At 44.8% G+C, this 13,736-nt stretch overlaps 1 long non-coding RNA gene across 9 annotated transcripts in view; it reads right to left on the bottom strand.

Annotated features, from left to right (window-relative positions):
• LOC102556392 (uncharacterized) overlaps positions 1–13,736 on the bottom strand; it is a 51,770-nt gene that overhangs the window by 33,994 nt on the left and 4,040 nt on the right. For 2 of the 9 annotated variants that reach the window (XR_005497383.2, XR_005497384.2), the window contains exons 1-4: positions 11,290–11,426; positions 10,376–10,517; positions 10,205–10,285; positions 132–215 (exon numbers count right to left, since the gene is read on the bottom strand). This is a non-coding gene — a long non-coding RNA (uncharacterized LOC102556392). Of the gene's footprint in view, positions 1–94; positions 216–3,394; positions 7,239–10,204; positions 10,286–10,375; positions 10,518–11,289; positions 11,585–13,591; positions 13,672–13,736 lie in introns of those variants that run through there. The other 7 variants (XR_010061058.1, XR_005497386.2, XR_005497387.2 and 4 more) reach the window with 7 other exon arrangements.

Consider the following 13,736-nt stretch of genomic DNA (forward strand, 5'->3'; position numbering starts at 1 on the left):
GTGAAGAAACACCATGACCATAAGGAAGTTGGGGAGGGAAGTGTGTGTCTTCATTATGTTTTTATTGCTGTGAAGAAACCAGGACCACAGCAAGTCTTATAAAGGAGAACGTTTAGTTGGGGCTGACTTACAGTTCGGATGTTTAGTCCATTATTATCCTCATGATGGGAAGCATTGTGGCAAATAGGCAGACAGGGTGCTGGAGAGTTCTACATCTGGATCAGTAGGCAACAGAAAGAGAGAATCACACTGGGCCTGGCTTGAATCCTTAAAGCCCACTCCCAGTGACGCATTTCCTCCAACAAGGCCACACCTCTTAAAAGTACCGTTCTCTCTGCGTCTTTGTCGGCCATTTTCACTCACACCACCACAGGGTTATTTGGCTTACATTTCTACATTGTAGGTCATCACTGAAGAAAGTCAGCCCAGTTACTCAAGCAGGACAGAAACTTGGAGGCAGGGACTGATGTGGAGATCACAGAGGAACACTGCTTACTGGCTTGCTCAGCCTGTTTTCTTACAGAACCCAGGACCACCAGGCCAAAGGTGGCACCACCCACAATGGCCTGGGCCCTTCCCTACTAATCACTAATTAAGAAAATTCGAGACAGGCTTCTCTACAGCCTGATCATAAAAAGACCAGGAGACATTTTCTTAATCGAGGTTCCCTCCATTTCAAATGGCTTGTGTCAAGCTGACATAAAACTATCCAGTACAAGAACCTATAAAAATTGCCAGACATAGAGAACACTAGATACATAATTAAAGAAAATACTACACCAGTTGGAGTCTGCCAGGTTTATACTTTGGGAAAAGAATTTTCAGAGAGAATCGTAGATTCAAGACCTCTGGGCTATGATTCAGCCAGAGTCAGCAGTCAAATTTTCCCACAGCTCAACGGAAAGTCACTGAAGTCCATCAAAATGATGGCTTCTCTCCAGCATCAGTCTGCTGAGATTGCCTTGAGGACTCCTGAGGTCTGACACAATACTGTTCTGTCAGGAACTGGAATCCAAGCAGGCTTGGTAGATTTTTTTTTCCAAACTAAAATGCTAAGCATCTCCAACCACTTGCTATCTATCTATCTATCTATCTATCTATCTATCTATCTATCTATCTATCTATCTATCTATCTATCTATCTATCTGTCCATCCATGCATCTATCCATCTACCCACCCTCCCTATCCATCCATCCATCCATCCATCCATCCATCCATCCATCCATCCATGCATGCATCCATCCATCCATGCATCCATCCATCCATCCATGCATGCATCCATCCATCCATGCATCCGTCTACCCACCCACCTACCCCATCCATCCATCCATCCATCCATCCATCTATCCATGCATGCATCCATCCATCCATGCATCCGTCTACCCACCCACCTACCCCATCCATCCATCCATCCATCCATCCATCCATCCATCCATCCATCCATCCATGTTACTATACCCATGATGCACTAAGAACTAAGACTCCGGTCTGTGGGTCAACTTAAGAATCAACCAAAGAAGAAAAATTTAGGCTTCAAACTGTTTCTCCAACAGGGTTAATGGTGTAGTTAGTAATTGTCATAGATTATTCCCAAGTCCCTAATCAAATGTATGGATGCCCTAGGCTCCAGTCAGTGGTGATAAAGTTATGAACATGGATTCTAGGGGTGTGATGGTCACAGGTCTTTGTTGGCTGTGCAGATTCCAGGGTGGCCTGTGCTAAAGAATCAAACAGGAAAGGGTATGGATGTCTCCTTAAAAATACACACACACACACACTCACACACATATGTGTGTGTATATATACACACACACAGACACACACACATACATATATATATATGTATATATATGGCACCAGGTGATATTTTGGTGCATGTGTGTATTACATAATATTTAGCTCAGGCCAAAGATATCTCTCCTTTTTTAAACTTTGTTTTCTAAGAGGCAAGCCACCATGTGATTGCTGGGAATTGAACTCAGGACCTCTGGAGGAGTAGCCAGTGCTCTTAACCACTGAGCCATTTCTCCAGCCTGATACCCCTCTTTTTATTTACTACTTCTTGGAAATAAAAATATTGGCATTAAGTACAAAGAATAGAGGGAAGGGGTCTCTTATTGAAGGAAGGTTTCGAACCCAGGCAAGGACGGGGCTCTGGGGAGGAGAGAGAGAGAGAGAGAGAGAGAGAGAGAGAGAGAGAGAGAGAGAGAGAGAGAGAGAGAGAGAGAGAGAGAGAGAGAGAGAGAGAGAGACACGGGTAGAGAGAGAGACGGGTAGAGAGAGAGGGAGGGATCTCACTGTGGACAGACAAGGAGGTGCCACCGGGTGAGACAAGGACATACGGAGAGCGGCCCACTTGAGAGTCTCGCCCAGGCAAACAGATGCGCGTGCTCCTCCGGGTCTGCGTATTTCCACAGCTGCGACTCAAGAGCTGCTTATCTTCGCCCCGAGTGTTTCCTTGGCGCGAAGCCAATGGGAGTCCGGGCTCTGGGAGAGTCTCAACGGAGCAGATGGGCCAGCGACAGCCAGCAAGCTTGTTGCCTTTGGCTGAGAGCACCATCCTGGAAGTGGATGTCTCGTGAGCCCCAGCAGGCTCGGCCTGAGTCAGGCAGCCTGCTTCTAGAAGGTTCCCCCTCTGCTCTGCGTTTTCAGTGCTCGTTGAGAACTGAGTGCTCTTGGTCCCTTGGAGTATTCACGAGGGCATGGAGCACAGGCTCAGGGGGCCCGGGTTCTGGTTGCTCCATAGTTACTTCTCCAAAATACCTTCCTCTTGTGGCCAAACTGTCCTTCCCTGGGGCACAGTGTTGTCCAGTATAAGGTTATTCTTTCAACAGTCTCTGATGTGTGCGCCGTTACCGGCTGACTTTACAGGCGAGGAGGCGGAAGCGTAGACTTTCACATCCTAACGACCCACTTAGACTTTGACTTGCAATGGTGAGCTACATCTGTCACCTCGGCTATTCAGGAGGCTTAAGCAGAGGATCGTTTGAGCTCCAGAGTTCAAGACCAACCTGGGTAGCCTGGCAGGACCGCGTCACCTTTCTTATTTTTATTTTTTCATCATTGGTTTACTAACTGGAGGACAGAAGAGTACGCTCTTATTTTACCTTTTCCTCTACCCTCTCTCCCACAAGACAATGGTTCCGTTAGGAAAGGCGTTTGCTATTGTCTTCATTGTTTAATCACCGTGTCCTCCAAGGCCTAGAATTATGCGTGACACTCAAATATTGGGCAAGTTAAAACAGTGGTGCTTGGTAGGGTTGTAAATTGATATAGATTCGATGGAAGTTCATTCAACAACAGTAACTCGGACATATCCTAACTTTGGACCTTGCACCGTGTAACTGTGAATTCATCCCATAGGTGAGAAATTCATACCTGTAAACAGGATCATAAGTGAATGGATGTTTATTACAACATTGTTTTCTAGTAAAAGACTAGAAACGATCACCTTGTTCACCAATCTAGAGACTCCTTACATAAGCCCCTAGGTGCTTAGGTGGATTCTAGATACAATGAAACAAAAAGTACAAATGTGTATACAATGTTACACATCATCTAAGAGGCATACTATTAAGCAAGAAAAAAAAGAAAGGAACATACTGTTAAATAAGCAAAGAACAGAATATTACTTCTTTCTATTTGTATTAAAGTAAACATATATAATATATTTTAAGAAGTATTTGCTATGCCACAACTATTTCTAGAAAACAAGAAAAATAGCTGTCTTTAGAGGAGGCCTGAAGTTCTTGGTTGGGATGGAAATATATTAAGATGTATTCTGGGGTTGGGAATTTAGCTCAGTGGTAGAGCACCACTCTACCTCAGGTCAAAAAAAAAAATGTATTGCTCTGCTGAGTGGGGTTGGAACATACCTTCTATCGTAAATCTTGAGCAAAGGCAGGAGTAACATGAGTTTTTGGGAGGGGGCTTAGGTATAACCAGATGTCATTTAAAAATCAAACAAAACAAAATAAAAAATAAAATGAAACATGATACATTCACGAACCACATGACTGATGCATTCAAAATGCGTAAACTTCAATGCTTTTTAGAATACTACATAAGTTTTTAACATGATGATCAAAAGTTTACAGGTTGCAAATTTACCCATTTTACCCTTTCAAAATGTAAGGTTGGCTGGCATTGATTAAAGTCATGGGATTAAGCAAACACGTCCTCTCCTCTATAGTCAAAACTTTTCTCGTACATTCTGCATGCAATTATAATGTGTTTTATTTCTAAAAGTTATGTGTGGGTGTTAGTTTTATCTTTATTAAAAAATACTGTAAAAGAATGTAGCTACTTTGGAAATCATGGCAACTTGCCTAGGTTCTCACAGCTCATTCTTTGAAGTAGCAAACATCAAGTTTATTATAAAACATTATAAACCCTTATAGAGAATAAACCTTTGCCAGTACTTCTGGATACTCAGTGGGATGTTTGGTGTCATTGAATGCCCCCATTTTATAAATTATATAACCAGCTCTCAGGGGCAAGATGGATGCCTGAATTAAGCCTGTCATCAGCAGGGTCCCAAATCCAAAGATTCAGAATCAATCATCAGGAAATGTTTTGTTCCCTGACAGAAAGTGGGTTGAAGTGCGGACTTAGCCACTTCTGGTTTGGGGTATCTTTTTTTTGTCTTTTTCTTTTTTTTTTTTTTTTTTTCGGAGCTGGGGACCGAACCCAGGGCCTTGCGCTTGCTAGGCAAGCGCTCTACCACTGAGCTAAATCCCCAACCCCTCAGTGTTAGTCAATGTGTCATGTCCCGGTCAAGCTTTGGACTTGTTGGGCTGGCTCATCAGCAGGGGCCTATTGGTGGGAGTCAAAAGCCTACGGGGGCCTTTGTTTTAAGCCGCTAGACTTTTGTCTCAAGTCAGGAGGTTGAGGAAGAAACCAGCCATCTTGGAGAATCGCCACCTTTATTACCACGGTCCCCCAAGTCACTCTGTCTGACTAGGAGCCTGGCTAACTGCTAGTCTGTCATTTTCCTCTGAGTCCACTGCTTGCATGTTTCCTCACTTCTTTTTTTTTTTTTTTTTTTTCGGAGCTGGGGACCGAACCCAGGGCCTTGCGCTTGCTAGGCAAGCGCTCTACCACTGAGCTAAATCCCCAACCCCTTGGTTTGGGGTATCTTACAAGTTCCAGGAATCTGTCCGGTCTAGTAGGAAAGAATGGGGCTTTGTATCCTGATATCCTTGTTCAGTTTATCAAAAACCTTCAGGGACATTCTCAGTGTCTATTCCTAACAAAATTTCCTTGGTCTCCCTTCCAACCCCCAAATTTCCAAATGTTCTTCTTACATAAACCTTCTGTTTATAGGACAAGTTCACAGCTCCATATTACTAGGTTCAAGATTAGGGTGTGTCGAGGGTTATCGTTGTTAATCAGACCCAGGTTGGATTCCCTGCTGGGAGCCTGCCCCAGCCTTTTGAGGTATGGAGGTGAGGTGGAACACAAAGTTGGATGAACGAGAAAAGATTGATGGTTGCTGGCCTTGTAACTCTCTCTAAGTGTACTGGGGACTGATAGCTTTTTGGAAACTTAACACTCTCTTGATTATTCTGTGGCTGAAAACTGCTGGCTTCTTTTTTTCTTTAACTCTCTGTGCTTGAATAAGCACGGGAGAAACTTAACTCTTTGTTACTGTTCTGTGCATCAGCACGTGCTTAGAAACTCAACTCTTAATATTTAAATAAGCGCTGGGGAATTTAAAAAAGGATTTATTGCTAGTGCTCCTTTCTCTGTCATCCAGAAGCCTCTAGCTAGCCAGGTGAGAGGCTTGGAGCTCGTTGACTCTTTTTGAACCAGAGAGAAAAGAAAGGAAAGCAGTCATTCTGCAGACAACACATATACCAGTTACACCCCCTCCCCCTTCTTTTTGCTTTCAGCCTTTTTACAGCTCTTTAGACTAAAAGTTCTCTATGAGAAAGAAATACCTCAGAGATAAAATGTTACATAAAAGGGGAGTTACAGAAAGGTAACAATAACAAGTTCAAATCAGTGTTTCATACTGTAAGCTCATTATAAGTTCAAAGCAATAGTTTTTACATAGCCTTGCCTTATCACAGTGCACACCTGTGGCTTCATCCTTGGACCTGAGTGTTTTTCCTTGAACATAACTTTGTCCCAAGCCTATATCTCTTTTTAGCATAATTATGTAAGCTCGTTGTATTTCTTATTATGCAGCCTTTACTTACTACTTACAATAGGTGGGTGGGTGGGGGGTTCTATTCTTGCTTCTAACTTTATTGTCTCTTTCTAGCAAAATAACTAAAACCATCTTTGAAAACTTTCTTCCTAAAATGGTTTAAACCAAACGAGGAATTCTATGAAATCATTAATTCATCTAAACAGCATTAATTCATGAAAGCTCATCTTTGATCTACAGGAAAATCTGATCAATGGGGTAGGCTAATGCTCAGGAATCCTTAGGCTATGTAATAGTAACAGGAAAGGCATATCAGCTGCCAGAAACAATCTCTTGGGGCCTTGCCTTTCAGAGCTCACCCACTGCAGACCATACCAAAAATGGTGGGCCACCTCCAGGAAGACCATCTGCTAGACTTAACCTTTTCTAGGTTGTCCCCTTGACAATTCCCAGCACTCACATAACTCTTAATGTATCAACTTGAGTATTTGGGACGCAAAAGTTGCAATCGCAGATTGGTATAACACCCTTCCCCCCATTTTGAAACAGGGCTTTACTACGTAGCACAGACTGTCTTGGCACATGCTAAGTAGACCAGGTTGGCGTTGAACTCACAGAGATCCACCTGCCTCTGCCTCCTGAGTGTCAGGATTAAACGTGTGTACCACTTTGTCCCACTCAGGATAAAATGTTTTATCCCCCAGATTATGAGTCCTTTCTGCCCACAAGTGTAAAATCTAATGGACATGAATTCAGGTGCTTGATTCTATACAGTACACCCCCAATGGGCTGGTGGCTGCTTGGATTGCTCTATGCCATTCAGGGAGGATGAGTGAGGGGAACTGGACTTAGAAGTGTTCCTCGCTGCCCCCATGGTTGATCACAGACTTTGAAGTTGATGGAGATTGTAGCTATCCCTCATTCACCGAGGACATGGAATCCCCCCTCAATGGACAAAGTCTGGCATCAATAAAATCATTCTGTGACCCTCTGTTTCTTCTCCAGTTTGGTTAAAAAGTCTTGTTGTCCAAGGGTTGGAGAGGCGGCTCAGCAGTTAAGAGCACCGGCTGCTCTTCTCGAGGACCTAGGACCATAGCACTCACGTCAGCTTATGATTTTCTATAACTCCAGAGCCCAGCCTGGTACCTAGCCTCCTGCCTCTCCGTCTGGCTCTTTCTTTGTAAAAGCATAGAACCGCCAGAGCCAAGCTGGCCTCTTGCCAAGTCCCTGCAGGAGGTTACACAGCCAAGCAGCTCTCTGAGTCCCTCTCTATTCTTAGCCTGAACTCTCAGTGACTCTGCTCTCTGGCCCTTTCCCTCCTCTTCCCTTTGCTTGGCTTGTTGTGTGTGTGTGTGTGTGTGTGTGTGTGTGTGTGTGTGATTTGTGTTTTAATAAGTGGAGCTACGTGTAGGAAACAGGCTTCAGCCAGTCCCGCTGCAGACGCCCCCCCCCCCCCACGAGAATAACCTTGAGACAAGAAGGCCTGAGAAAATAATTGGCTTCCTCTCCTCTCAAGTGACCTCAAGTGTCCAAGAGCTGCTCTCTCTGTCGCCAGTCACAATTGCCAAGGAGGCTAGGCTGCCCACCAGGAGGGCGGAATCGCCAGGAACAAGTCGCAAGGGGGACTGGCTGCTGGTGTTTGCCCCTGAAGCCTCATTTTGTTAAAGACAGAAGCCAGTGCTTCCCAGACTGAACATCTGCTCCAATGTCGCTCCTCAAGTTCTCCGTCAGGGAGCTTCCAAACACGAGCAAACAGCTCGTTTCTGGCACATGATTCACTTCTCAAAAACAACTTCTCTATCTATTTGCCCAAACACCTGCTCTGTTCAAGCAAAAGGCCAAAAGGAACTTGAGCGGCTCCTGGCTTCTAATTACTCTAAAGGACAAACCCAAGAGAGGTTGCAAGACACAACAATGGCATAGAAAGTGACCAGTGGGGACAGCCCTGTCACATTCAAGTCAGGCAAAGGTTGTTCTGGGCAGGAAGTCAGAGGAAGAATTGTTGCCGGGTCTTGTATTTCCAATGTCTATTGCTTGTCACCCATTATGCACGTTGGTTACTATTACCACATAACAGATTACTTTAATATCTGTGGCTTCAGACAACAAACATGTATTATCCAACCATTTCTGTGGTCAAGAATCTAGGTTCAAGAACTGGATGCCTCAGGTTGGGAGTGTCTCCTGCGGTTATCCTCCCATCCTAAAGGCTGGTTGGGGTTAAAGGGAATCCAGTGTCAAGCTCACTGACGAGATCCTTTTGTAGGTTTTGGATCCCCTGATGCAGGCTTCCCTATAGGACAGCTCTCAAACTTTTTTACAGTGAAATAGTTGAGTGACCAGGATAAAAGCCCTGGACCTTTGCCTACCACATTTCGGGAACACCACCTACCACTATTGCTCTCCAGACAGTCCTCGACTTACAGGTTTTAGAATGTTCACCCTTGAGGTGGTGTGAAAAGCGCACACACGGCCACTGTGTGACCTGAGATGCATCAGATGTGTTTTGTGTCGAATGATTTCCGTCTGTAGGCTAACACAATTCAGTAGGGTGGGCGTTTGCAACGCGTTTCAGCTTCATGCTATTCCCAACTTTCGATGTTGCTGTAAACCAAGGAACTATCTGTGCTTTTTTTATTCAAAGAAAGTTAACTAGCTTTATAATCCTCAAATAGGAATGTGACCGCCAAGAGACAGTGACCACTGGGGTCTGTCACAGGAGATTGTACCACATCCTGCCGGATGGGTAAGATTTAAATATACACACGCGTGTCGGAAAGATTTCAAGGGCATGCTCTTCTGTAAAGAGGTGACTTAGGGGGCTGGGGATTTAGCTCAGCGGTAGAGCGCTTACCTAGGAAGCGCAAGGCCCTGGGTTCGGTCCCCAGCTCCGGAAAAAAAAGAACCAAAAAAAAAAAAAAAAAAAAAGAGGTGACTTAGTGGGAGGTTAACAAGCAACCGTAGCAATTGACTGGCCAACCTTGGACTGGGTTTTCAGTGCCGAAGCCAGAGAATTAAATTTTATCCTTGGGTCATGTCTCGCAGTTACAGAGCGAGGCCGTGTGTGTGTGTGTGTGTGTGTGTGTGTGTGTGTGTGTGTGTAAGGGCATTCGACTGAATACAGATGTGAAATCCATGTCCTTTATTTCTAAATAACCATTTTTTTTTCAAGCACCCAGCACGTCGTGAAGCTGGAAATTGAGACTTAGTCATAATGCCTGCGTAACCCAATTGACGAAACCTTACACACTTGGCAGCCTGCTGAGCTTGGAATACATAGACAAGAAGGCACACGTGGCGTTTGAGAGCAGACAGCTGATTTTTCCATGACCCTAAAGGCTCAGGGACATAGTCTGTGCTTAGGCTGGGTTCTAGTGTAACAACTGACCCTGACCAGTGGGCAGAACTTCCCTCTCCCTCTCTTGGCCTGGATCTTTCCCAGAACTCTGTCTGTATAGCTACACACCCTCAGTATGTAAGTTAATTGGGTAATGAAGTCATAAGGAGACAGCACAGGAGGGGTGGTTTAAACCACAGACACTTATTACCCAGAGTTCTAGGGGCTCCTAGTTCAAGATGGGGGTGTGAGCAGGTTTGACTTCTCTTGAGGTATCTTTTTTATGGGTGTCATGGCTGCGCTCTGTGTCCTCACGTGGCCTCTTCTCTGTGCACTTGTGTCCCCTGTGTCTCTAAAGGGTCCACATGCTGTTAGATCAGGGCTCTGTTGGGCTGTGTGTCCGCCTCACCGGTGGGACACCACTCAGGGAAGACACCGTGGTCCAAGATAGGGGGTCCCAGGCTGTGTTTCCCCAGGTGAGAAATAGCAGGGGCTGGCAAAGGATATCCCTGTGTTCTTAATCTCCTGTGTATCCAGTCACTGCTGGAGACTTTGAGGAGTTGTCTGTGGGTCTGTGCTTTCCCTATGCAACAGGCAGGAAGGGGACAGTTGAGCACAGCATGGGACAGAGTCTGGTTTGTTTCTGAGTAAATGTGGAAAGTACTGAGGGGCTGGAAGAGAGGCCTTCTCTGGCAGATTTAGGCATGGCTTACCCCGGAGGTGATCCTTGATGAAAGAGACAGTCCTTGCTTGTCCAAACTGCTTTCTTCATGTCGGACATGAATGCGTACATCCTATGTAGGGTGAAGCAGGGATTAAATGCCTTTGTAGGAAGGAACACCCAGGTCCACTTGCTCCTCAGGGCCCCACCCTTATAATATTACCTTAGTTACTTTCGTTAGACCCTGTCATTGAAATGCCATCGTGCTGGGGCTCAGGGTTTACAGATGTGAGTTTTCCAGTAGACATCAACGAGACCATAACGGCCGGTTTCTGAGTGAGAATCCTGCTCCCTCGTTCATTATCCTGCAAGGGTAGGAGAGTTTCCCATTTGTGCAGATTTGCTCCCAATTGCTACTGTTACTGCTTCTTTCTCCCCCCCACCCCTCTCTCTCTCTCTTTTCCCTTTTCTCTTTTCATTTTTTTCTTTCCTTTTCTTTTCTTTTTTTCTCTTCTCTTCTCTTCTCTTCTCTTCTCTTCTCTTCTTTTCTTTTCTTTTCTTTTCTTTTCTGAGACAGGGTTTTTCTTTGTAGCCTGTCCCGGAACTCACTCTGTAGACCAGGCTGGCCTGGAACTCAAAGATCCACCTGCCTCTGCCTCCCAAGTGGCTTACCTGGCTTTCTTCTTTCCCTTAATGGCACTCTGGCTTGCTTTTCCTTTTTTGTTTACTTTTGAGGTTGTATTTTAGTTACAATTCTCCCTTCCTTTTTCTCCCTCCAAACTCCCCCATATTACCCCTCCCCCTGCTTGCCTTCAAAGTCATTTTTTAAATCAATTGCTATTATATGTATGTATGTATACATATATTTATGTATGTATATATTTCTAACTCTAACCTATTGAGTTCATATAATGTTACTTGTATTTATGTTTTCACGATTGTTTGACACTGAACAAACAATTGGTGCTCTGTCTTCCCTGGGGAGAGCCACATCTGCTCTCAGTTTTTTGTGTAGAGCTGGGTTAGGGTTATAACACACACACACACACACACACACACACACACACAGAGAGAGAGAGAGAGAGAGAGAGAGAGAGAGAGAGAGAGAGAGAGAGAGAGAGAGAACAAAATCCTTACCATCAAAATGTTGTCGGACTATCCTGTAGTCTTCAAGAACAGAAGTAGTTCGTTCTCTCTCCTCTAGAGGTGGGGCAATACACCATGTGGGTTCCCATGCCCTTCAAGCCTCTGACCCCCGGCCAAGCCTTTTCTGCTCCTTCTTGACATTACCTGCCTTTCCTCAGCCTGAGATGCCTCTCAGCACGCTGACCACCTTTGATTCTAAAACTCGCTTCTTACTCTTGTTCTGCCTTCGAAATTTACCAACCTTTCCAGGTTCTTAAGTTTGATTTTCCAAGTCACAAGTATCTGACTGGGAGACAACTGTCAATGAGTTATGTGGATGGGCCAATGAATGTGTTACTTAACAAACAGGTTAACAGTCTGTGGCATTTTAAAGCTTGAAAAATATTCCCTCGACGTGCAACATCTAACATATTTTAACTATAACAGAAATTGCCTAAAGTTGAGGGAATCTCTTTCCATACCATGACAGACAATCTGGGGCTAGCTCAGGCTCATACCACAGGGTAGTTGAGGCGGGACTCAAACATGCAAACCTGCTGTTGTGTTAATTCATTTTTGTTTCTCACAGTGCTAGGAATTGACTTTGGGCTCTGAGCATGCCAGACAAGAACTGTACCTCTGAACTACTTGCCTAAGCCTTGTTTTTCAACACAGTCCCATTAACTCAGGCTAGCCTTCAGCTTGCTAGGGTAACCTTGGATTCCTGCCCTAATTTGCTTCCCTGTTGTTTGAATAAATAGCATGATCCTATCCAAGTTGGGAGAGCAAAGTGTTTATTTGGCTTACATTTCAACATTTCAGTCCATCATTAAGGGAAGTCAAGGCAGGAAGTCTGCGTAGGAACCTGGAGGCAGGAACTGAAGCAGAGTTCATGGAGTATGATGGTTTGTATATGCCCAGGGAGTGCCTTGTTGGAGTGGGCGTGCCACTGTGGGCATGGGCTTTACCACCCTAGCCCTAGCTGCCTGGAAGTCATAATATTTTGCTAGCAGCCTTCAGATGGAGATGTAGAACTCTCAGCTCCCCCTGCACCGTGCCAGTCTGGATGCTGCCATGTCCTGCCTTGATGAAGATGGACTGAATCTCTGAACCTGTAAGCCAGCCCCAGTGAAATGTTGTCCTTATAAAGAGTTGCCTTGGTCATGGTGTCTGTTCACAGCAGTGAAACTCTAAGACACGCAGGAACATGTCATAGTTCCTGGCTTGCTTCCCATAACATGTTCAGCTTGTTTTCCTTTTTAAAGAAATGTTTTAAATTAAAATATAATTACATCGCTTCTCCCTTGCACTTCTCTCTCCAGCCCCTCCTAGCTCCCCTCCTTCACACCTCTCCCATGGACTCACATTCTCAATTTGATAGCCTCTTTTTAATTATATACACACACACTTTCTCTCTCTCTCTCTCTCTCTCTCTCTATATATATATATATATATATATATATATATATGTATATATATACGTATATATGTGTGTGTGTGTGTGTGTGTGTGTGTGTGTATGACCTGCTGAGTCTGTTTCTGTTGTTTGCGAGTAATGGTTTCAAGGCTGATCACTGCATTGGAGAGTCAAATGGGTCTCACCTCTGGGGAGATACTAATACTCCTTGCCCAGTAGTCAACAGCTGCCTGTAGTTCTTTGTGTAGGAGTGGGAGCCTGTGAAACGTCCCCCTTTTCTTGTAAACACCCGCATTGCTATTGTTATTGTTCCAGTCTTATTTATGTAGCTGTTTTAGGAGAGACTGTCTCACAGCAGACTTCCTGGCGGTCTGCCTCTCATTATCCTTCCCCTTCCTCCAAAAGCCATAGCTGCAGAAACTAAGATGTAACTATGTATCTTTTGGGGCTGGGCTCCCCACCATCTCTCGATCTCTACATTGTATCCAGTTAATTTCTTCGCAGCCATTTCTCCAGTCCTCTCCACGTTCACTTTTGATGCAGGATCCCCCACTACACTCGCCTAGTGGCCGACTGTGCAAGCCCCTCAAATCCTTCTGTCTCTACCTCTTCAGCTATGGGATTACAGGTCATCATCACAGCCAGCTTCTTACATACGTAATGGAAGTCACAACCCAGGACTTCACGCTTCTGGGGCAAGCATTTCACCAAATCTCCTTAGCTTGCTGTTGGTATTTCTGTTCTCATAACAACAAAACTGCGCAGAAACTACCCTGGCTTTTCCTCTACACCATGTTTTTGGTTTATTTTGTTTCCCCAAGCATTTATGTTTCTTATCAGCAGCCCTTCTAATCACCTAACTTCGGCCCATTATTTTCTCGGGGATTGTCTTAGCACCTGTGCTCCTACTGGAAGGACCTGTGGCTACCCTGCTGGAATTTCCCATCACCATCATTGTTAGCTTTCTTCTAGGCTCCGCCCAACAGTTACCTAGCAACAGCCAGGTACAAGCCTTGCTCCTAACCAAAAGGACATCCCCTCC

This window comes from Rattus norvegicus, chromosome 20 (genome assembly GCF_036323735.1).
Source record: "Rattus norvegicus strain BN/NHsdMcwi chromosome 20, GRCr8, whole genome shotgun sequence".
NCBI lineage: Eukaryota > Metazoa > Chordata > Mammalia > Rodentia > Muridae > Rattus > Rattus norvegicus.